Raw genomic sequence first — 8,349 nt, 5'->3', positions numbered from 1 at the left:
CTTCCCACCTGATTCCATACTTTACATACCAATATTTTTGCACTTTGGCAATTTAATTGCTGCTACGCTGATGGCCCATTAATTTGCCAGCCTACTCTCTGCAGATGGCAGTGCAGATTCACATTCCAAATCCAGCGTTGCAGATTTTTTCCCCCTTGTGAAGCTGAAGGGTTCCAGGGTTTAAGTCTGCCCTGTTCAGCTTGTTCCTTCTGGCTGCACTTACTCTGTGCCAGCCTGACCACTGTGAGCCAGGAAATTTTTGTCTAAATAATGGAAATACAATATAAATGTGACAGAGTTGAGCTCTGAACTATACCTGGGTTTATTTTGTTTAATCTAGACCTGGGTTTCACGCACTGGTTTTGTACTAACCTGTAAGACTCGGCTCAAAAATCTCTCCACGTAGTGCTCAGTGGTGGTGGCCCATCTCCTGTTTCAGCTCTTCCTGTTGGAATTTGTTTGATTTCCCAGCTCCTCAGAGTTCGTGGTCAGAACTTGCCCCTGCACAATTTTTTGTGGCTTCCTTTGCATATCTGGGAACTGAGGCAATACCACAGAGTTTTCTTTTTCCAATTAATTTGCCATTTAATTTCATCTGTGTTCCACACCCTGTGATCCTGTCCTAGTGTGTTCTTTTCCTGGCAGGAAAGGTGTTCCTGCTGCCTCTCCCTGGCTGTAATCTTACACTGTGTGTTGGAATGATGTATCCCACGGCATGTTGAGCTCAGCCTCTGACAAGATCTTGGCTGATCCTTGGCTGCTCTGCCCACGACCTGCTGTGATGGGGAGATCACTCCCCAGGGCACTGGAGGTGTTCCATCCTGAAACAGGGCAAGCACAAGAACTAAGCCTTAATCCCTGTACTTATCATGGAGAAAGTGAAGGATCCAAAGAAGACAATTTATTTGGTGCTGTATCAAAACCTTCCAGATCTTTCCATGTGTCTTTTCCATTTGTCTGCCACTAACCAGATTAATGTACACAAAGCTTATTTAACAAAATAGTAATAAACCAGCAAACTCTTATATCCACTAATGTAATCAAGAAGAAGAAACCCAGCCAGGATTTATGGACTTTTTTCCTACATCACAGAGAAGAAAAACTGATGTAATTGAATTACTTTTCTGTTAGCATTACCAGGGTGTCATAAAAATGTGCAGAAGTTTGATAATATAAAATTACAGTGGTTCTGGAAGGTGTTAACTTTTTCCAAGGAAGAATGCTCAGGACTGGTGGTGTTGCAGAGGTGTGTAAGCAGCAGCATGAGAGCCCTTATCAGCAGAGAAAACACACAAAAGAGCCTCAAAAACTGCTGCTTCAACCCTTGTACTGTTACTGCCTAGGACAAGGCATCCTCCTGGCTTGGTTTCGCTGATGAAATCCATCACATACATTTGATTTTCTTCTTCCCTTCAGACATTACACTTTGCAAAGGAATTGCTGATTATTTGCTTTTTTTTTTTTTTTTTTTTCTTTTTTCCTGCTGTGAGGTTGGAAAGTTTAGGAGCTCCACATGTGGTATTTTTAGAATCAGTGCTGTATTGTTACTGCCATGGCACTTTTATCAGTTAAAGCAATAAAAAACCTGAGGTCAGCCAAGTATTTTGATTTCTTCAGAATCCAGAGCAGGTTTTTAAATGAAAGCTAAGTTTAGCCATATTTATTTTTTTGTGCATAATTTAACTCAAAGATAAGAAGACAGTCTGATTTAATAATCTATTCAGCAGTACAGAAAATTGGTGATTTTAAAAGCCTCTGATTAAAGTTTCTAGGATTCCATTTCCTTCCACAGTAGCAGAATAAACCTTTTTTAAAATCCATTACAAGTTTATGTTTTTTTACAAACATTCTGAACACAGAACTCAAATTATCCCAGACTTTTAGCATATCCTTAAAAACTGATTAACATACTCCATCTGTTGGTATGCCAAGCAACTGTCCAAATGAGCAGCATTTCCATGGAGATTTGTAAAACTCCAGTTAAAGTAGGAAAACAGCTCTAGCAGGGGGACGGCATTGGAGGGGTTTTATTGGGATCTGGTTGTTGCACTGCTGGGTGAGGCTGATGCTCAAAGTGCTGTTGTTCTGCAAGGTGTCCAGGACCTCCCCACCCCAGAGCTGTGTCTGTGAACACTTTGGGTGCTCACTTGCAGAAAGAAAGGTGAAAATGATTCCTTTCCATTTCAGCACAATGAGCACCCACAAGTGGCCCTCAGTGCTCTGAATGCATCTCTCTCCCATCTCTGATAAAGTGTAACTGGGGCTCAGAAGCCAGGTAAGGCCTGTTGACTTCTCAGGGAAGTGTTTGCTGTATCTCTGAAATGTTTGCCATCTCTGAAGATGGCACTTGAGCAGCTGGAGAAGGACTTGAATGGAATCAGAACTGGGGTTTGGAGCTGAAATGGGGTTGTGTTTATTTACAGGCACCTGAGGTTTGGAAATCTTTGTGAGAATAAGTGCTTTGGAGTGAGGTATCAGAATCAATCTCCTGGAACACGTTGCTTTATGAAAACAAACCCAGGAACATCTGGGATTGGCTCATCAAATGGCAGCCCAAAGAGCAGACCTGTATCCAGGGAATTGTGATTGGCTTGAAGCTGCATCCCAGGCCGGGAGCAGGGAGCACATCTGTTCCTAGGAGGCAGCTGGGGAGGCTCAGTGCAGTCTGGCATTTTGGAAAAAGGTGCTTTCTCTCAATAGTATTCCACAGAAGGAGGTTTGTTTTCATTTTTAGTAGCAGCTCCGAGGGGCTGGTGGAATTCCTGTAACAGCAAATGACATTTCCAGCAAGGATAAAGCCACAGCTGCTGGCAGGAGCTCCCATAGGTTATTGTGGATAATCACTGAAAAGGCAAAGCATTGATTTTGGAGTGATTCTTGCAGGGAAGCATCTGAGAGGGAATGAAGAGTGAATGGTGTTCTGGGAATGGTTTTGTCTGAGATTCAGAGAGGAGCTGACAGCTCAGGGCTCACGGGGCTCCTGGGGATGCAAACCAGGCTGGGAATGCCCAGAGTGGGTGTGGGGGGATCAAAATTCCCCTGTTCCCTCCAGCAGGAGTGGCTGCAGGAAGGGGAAGGCATTGCTGTGGATTTCCCTGGGAAGGGATGAGCTGCAGAGGAGCAGAACTGCAGCCAGGTCCTCACAGCAGCTGCTGAAGAAGCTGGGGAGCAAGAAGTGGGGCAAAAAGAAGAATACCCCTGGAGATGAGGTAGTCGTGGCCCCAGAGAGGGGCAGGAAGCTTGTGGTGATTCCTTGCTCCTAGAAGGAAAGGCTATGTGTGCTGGGAAGGAGCTCAGCCAGAGTGCAGACAAGTGTTTTAACACAGGGAGTTGAGGTTCTGTTGTCTCATGTTGTGGTTTCACAAAACATCCACCTCAATTACTGTTGCTTTGTTGCTGGGGAGCACAAGCAGAGGAGGAAAATAATAATTTAAATTTAACTCTGCTAAATATACATGAGATTTCCTGGGACAAAGAAAAGACTTCTGTAGCTTGAGGGGGTGTTGCTGTGCCAGATTTCAGAGGCTCTACTACAGCCAATAACATTCTTGGAACAGCTTAGTTGGAAGCATTTTTATAACATTTTTTTGAGGCAACACAAATACAGCCATTGCCTCCAGGAGTGTATGGGATTGCTCTGGAAGTCACACCAAGTGTATCTGTGTGGTGCTGATTGTTACTGGATTTATTTGGGGGAATTAGAGAGAGTCCAGGATAGTACAATTTGTGGATCGTGCCCTTGAAATGTAAAGAAAATGTTTAAAAATATGTGTCTGGCCTCACTTTCCTCGGATGTTTATGGCTACAGTATGGACATTCAGATACTCCAAGGGCAGGGGCTCTGTGTTTTCACTCTCCCCAGGACAATGAAGCCCTTCCTCAACCCTTGTTGCTGAAACTGCCTTGTAATAAAGACTCCAGCTGCCACATGGTGCCAGTTACAGTAGATCTAAGTTAACTACATTTCATGGGTCAAACAGGTAGTAGACAATTCTCCAATAAACATGCCTTATTAAAAAAATTTGTCTGGTGCATGGTATTCTTCTGAAGCACTTTCTGATAAATGGGAATTGGTTGCACAAAACGTCTTTTTAAAAACCTTAATTTGATAATGTGAGTGCTGTTAAAATAATTTATTTCAGAACTGGTAGGGATGGTGGCAGTTTTATGTTGCTGCCTATTCTAAATTTGATAACAGCTTGAGGCCAAGATTTTAAGGCATTTAAGCATCCCCAGCTCCATCAGGGAATTTTCTGCTCCATCCACTGAAAACCCCAACAGTTTTGCCATAATGTGTGAGGGTTCATGTGCAGTGTCACGGGACAAAATCTCACCTTGTCCTGATTGTGCTCTGGATTCACAACTGGGAACTGATGTTTTTGTTTTAATAATTGAATATCCCTGAACTCACATTAAAGTAACAAAGCTCATCATGCTGAGGGACTCTGCTCCTTGGGGGTGAAATGTTTCCACAAGGAGGGGGTGGATATTTGGGGGGTCAGAGCTCAGGCCAGTGTGACTGGCTGGGAAATGCACTTCACCCAGTCAGCCTTTCCTCCTGGGAGAGGTGCTCCATTGTTGAGTCCTTGGGAAGCCTGCAGGAGACAAGAATATTCTGAATTGTACAGCCTAAACCTCTTGTCAAGCTGGAGTGAGGTTTGCCTGGCCCCTTCCCCACATTCCTGTCCCCAGGGGCCCCGTGCTGCACCCAGGGCAGTTTGACCAGGAGCTGGGAGAGGATTTTTCACTCTGGCTGCTGAGCACTGCTCTGACCCACACCGGCTGCTTCCTGCAGAGATGATTTGGGGTTGGATCTGGGGATCCTTGGGGTCCCTTCCATGTCAGGATATCCTGTGATTCCATGATCCAAGGCCAGGGCGCCCGTGCCGTGCCCCAGCTGGGCATCCCAGCACTAGATGGTGCCAGGCACCCTTGTGCCATGGTGAGGAATGGCAGATCCAATTGCACGGGCACTGGAGCGAGGCACAGCCATAAAACTCTGCTGCAAACAATGTTCATCAATTATGGCATAAGTACTGGGCTACGATAAAATCAGCAATTAAGGCCAAATGCTTATTAAGGATTGAGAGATTCAATGAGAGCTCACTGGGCCGTGAGCAGTGGTGCTGGAGCCCAGCTGATTCTTCTGCTTTTCCCAGCTTACACACAAATGGCTGCTGCTGTTTACTGCTTGCTCCGGGAGACAATTGGGAATGGCAATTCCGCAGGAAGAGCTCTAAAAGGCCGAGTAATTTGTTGCAAGCAGGTGATGATGATTTCTGTACGTGAGTGCAGGAATCCGCTCTCTCAATAGCCCAATTCCTTGTGCTGTTTGTCCCTGCTGGTTAGGTCACAGTTGTGATTCCTGGCCTTTTGTATTTTATCTTGTAGACTAAGAAAGCCACAAATTGAGCATCAGAGATAGCTGGTGTGCGTGTCAAACCCTGACATGAGTTTGGAGCATGCTTTTTTATTCCCAAGTATATTTTAAGAAGAAAAAAAGGAAAACAAATTATTATTGCAACACCTGGATCGAGAATCACTTTTTATCATACTTGGGAATCTCCTGTAGGTTTTTCTGCCTTTAGAGTAGAACCCCAGGATTTGATTAGTAAACTCTTGGTCCCAATTTGGGCAGATTTCCTTTTTTACTCTAGAGGAATTGGCATTTACATGTAGGAAAAGTAGCAGATTGAGCTGAGAACTAGGAGTGCTCTCTGTGTGTATTGTGCATTAGCATAGTTTCAATTATATATAAAGTGTGCATTTCTAATTCAATTTAGGTGTCAGTGAAACAGCAGCCGTTGAACAGTGGATATTTATGGGCTCTCCAGCACAGAGCTGAGCCCAACCCCACTCCCATTATGCTCGTCACATCAACAGGAATCATCTTCCCTGGGACTTCTCTGGGAATCTTCCAGAGAGTGCTGAGAGCTCAGACAGCCTGTGCAGGGCCCAGGAGGGATGAAAGGAGACATCCTGGGCGGTGTCCCAGTCCAGAGCTGGGTGTGCATCAGGGACATGGCTTACAGGAGCCAGAACACCTGGGTGTGCTGGGTCCTTCCTCATCAGGACAGTGTACTAGCTGCGTACTTTAGTCTGGGCTGGGTGTATTCCCAAGTCCATTCCAGGTCCGTTAGCCACGAATCACTGCAGTGAAATCCTGGGCTCCAGCCTTAAAGGAAAATGAATCAGGCGTTGTGTAGGTGTTCCCGCAAAGGCAAAAGGAATATCGAGCCATCTTAAGGAAAAGCTGACATAGGGCAGAAATGGGATACGTTTTCAAGAGCAAATGGTTCCATTAAGTCCAGAGAAGAGCTTGTGTCCTTGGAAGTCAGAGCTGGCCTGAAGTACTGTGTCCATCCAGAGCACTCAAAAACTGAACAGGCCTTGCTGTGCTAAATTAGGTTACAAATCATTTAAACAATGCTTCCAGAGAAAATTTGTATTTGCTTGTCCCCCTGACTGTGGTTCTTCCCTTTCTTGCCTTTGCTCCTTGTCCTCTGCTGCACACCCACTACAGAATTTTTGTTGTTCTCTAAGTGCCAAATTGCTTCTGTCCCGTCACTCAATTTTTTCTAATGTTCAGTGCAATTAAGGCCTCGGAGCCAAGACGTGCAGAACAAGGGGCTCAATTGTGCTCCCACTTCCATGGTGCAAGCCCAGAGTGGCTCTGTGGAATGCTGCAGTAAATTTCCATGAGCCTGGGCAGAGCTGCTCCGCCGGGCAGCTCAGGGGGAGCTGACTCAAACCTCCAGAGTGTCAGGAGGGCACCAAAGACAATCCATTACCACGGGGAGCTGCTATACTGCATGGGAATGAGAAAGGAGATAGCTGGGAGGCAGCCAGGCTGCCTCATCCCGGGGTGTCCTTGGGAGTTCTGCTGTCCTGTGGGGCTCTGGGAGAGGGAGAGCAGGCTGGGTGGACATAGGGAACATCCTTGGTGGCCATGGCTGCGTCTCCTCTTGGGACATCACAATGTCACAGAGTCCCAGGATCACTGAGTTGGAATAGACCTCCAAGACCACTGAGTCCACCCCGTGACCAACCCCAACCTTGTCAACCAGACCACAGTGATGGAGCTTTTCACAGCAGTTGGTTTCCTTTCCTGCCTTCTAGGTGCTTTTTCCACAGGATAGTGGTTGGCATCAAGAGCACTCCTGTGGGAGCAGAGAGACCAGGAAGGGGAGTGATTGTCAGGGCTGCTTCAGAGATGGGCCTAATTTAATGGGATGGCTGCGACCCAGGCTGGAGGTTGAGCAGGGAAGTGATGCAAGTCGGAGAAGAGAGGTCACGAAATAACATCATGCAGTGTGTTTGCTGTGAGCAAGCAGAATGTGAGTCGGGCAGAAATCTGTCTCTGTCAGGGACTCCTGCCGATCCATTTCTCCATGGATCAGCTGCACGTAAACTTAATCTGCTTATGCAGCAGCTGAGAGACTGAGATGCCCTCAATGCCCTCATCTCATCCCTGCATCCACAGAGTGTCCAAATCCCAGGGGAGCAAAAATTCCATCTGCATTTGGCATGACCACCCCTCATGCCTCTCCTTTTTTCTCCCCCTCTGCAAGGCATTGGGTGGGACAGGATTGAGCAGGAGTGAAGTCACCTCTGAGGACACATCTCATGGAAGGTGTTCCTGTCCATGGCAGGGGGTGGAATGAGATGAGGTTTAAGGTCCCTTCCTGCCCAAACCATTCCATGATTCCATGATTCTGTGGGCTGGGATGGAAGCTTGTGGGCTTAGAGCCTCAGTGCCACTTCAGATTGTCCATATCTCTGTCATGGGTGTTCAGGGGAATCACACGTGTGTGTGTCCTCCAAAACCTTGGGCTGGCCTCAATCAGTGGCTCCTTGTCCTCACCAGCAGTGTCAGCCAGGCTGCTCCAGGCAATCTGGTCTGCCCAGTGTTGTTGTGCAGCCACAGGAGCTCAAATGCCACAAAAAGGAAAAGAAGAAAATCTTTATTTCATCCTATTTTAAACTCAGCCAAAGTGTGTAGGTTGGAATATTCAGTTCATGTTTGTAAACATTAGTGGCAAATGTGTAACTTTTTTTTCATCCTATTTTATTTATTTCATTTACAGTATCATTCATAATACCTCATCCCATATAACATTTATAGTCACATTGCAAGGGCCAACCAGAATTAATCCATGATGCTTCCCTCTGATTAATTTCTAGGTAGAAACCCTGAAAGATAATTTATATTCAATACAGGTGTTCTTTACTTTGGACCTGTGTTCCTCATCACTTGCCTGGTGGGTGAGCACAGTCCCTTCCCTTTTGCATGTAGTGCTGCCTCCAGGCCTGCCTGCTCCACGATCCAAGGGCTGGTGGATTCCAGAG

The sequence above is a fragment of the Serinus canaria genome, chromosome 10 (assembly GCF_022539315.1).
Source record: "Serinus canaria isolate serCan28SL12 chromosome 10, serCan2020, whole genome shotgun sequence".
Classification (NCBI taxonomy): domain Eukaryota; kingdom Metazoa; phylum Chordata; class Aves; order Passeriformes; family Fringillidae; genus Serinus; species Serinus canaria.
Note: the sequence above shows the minus strand (reverse complement) of the source record.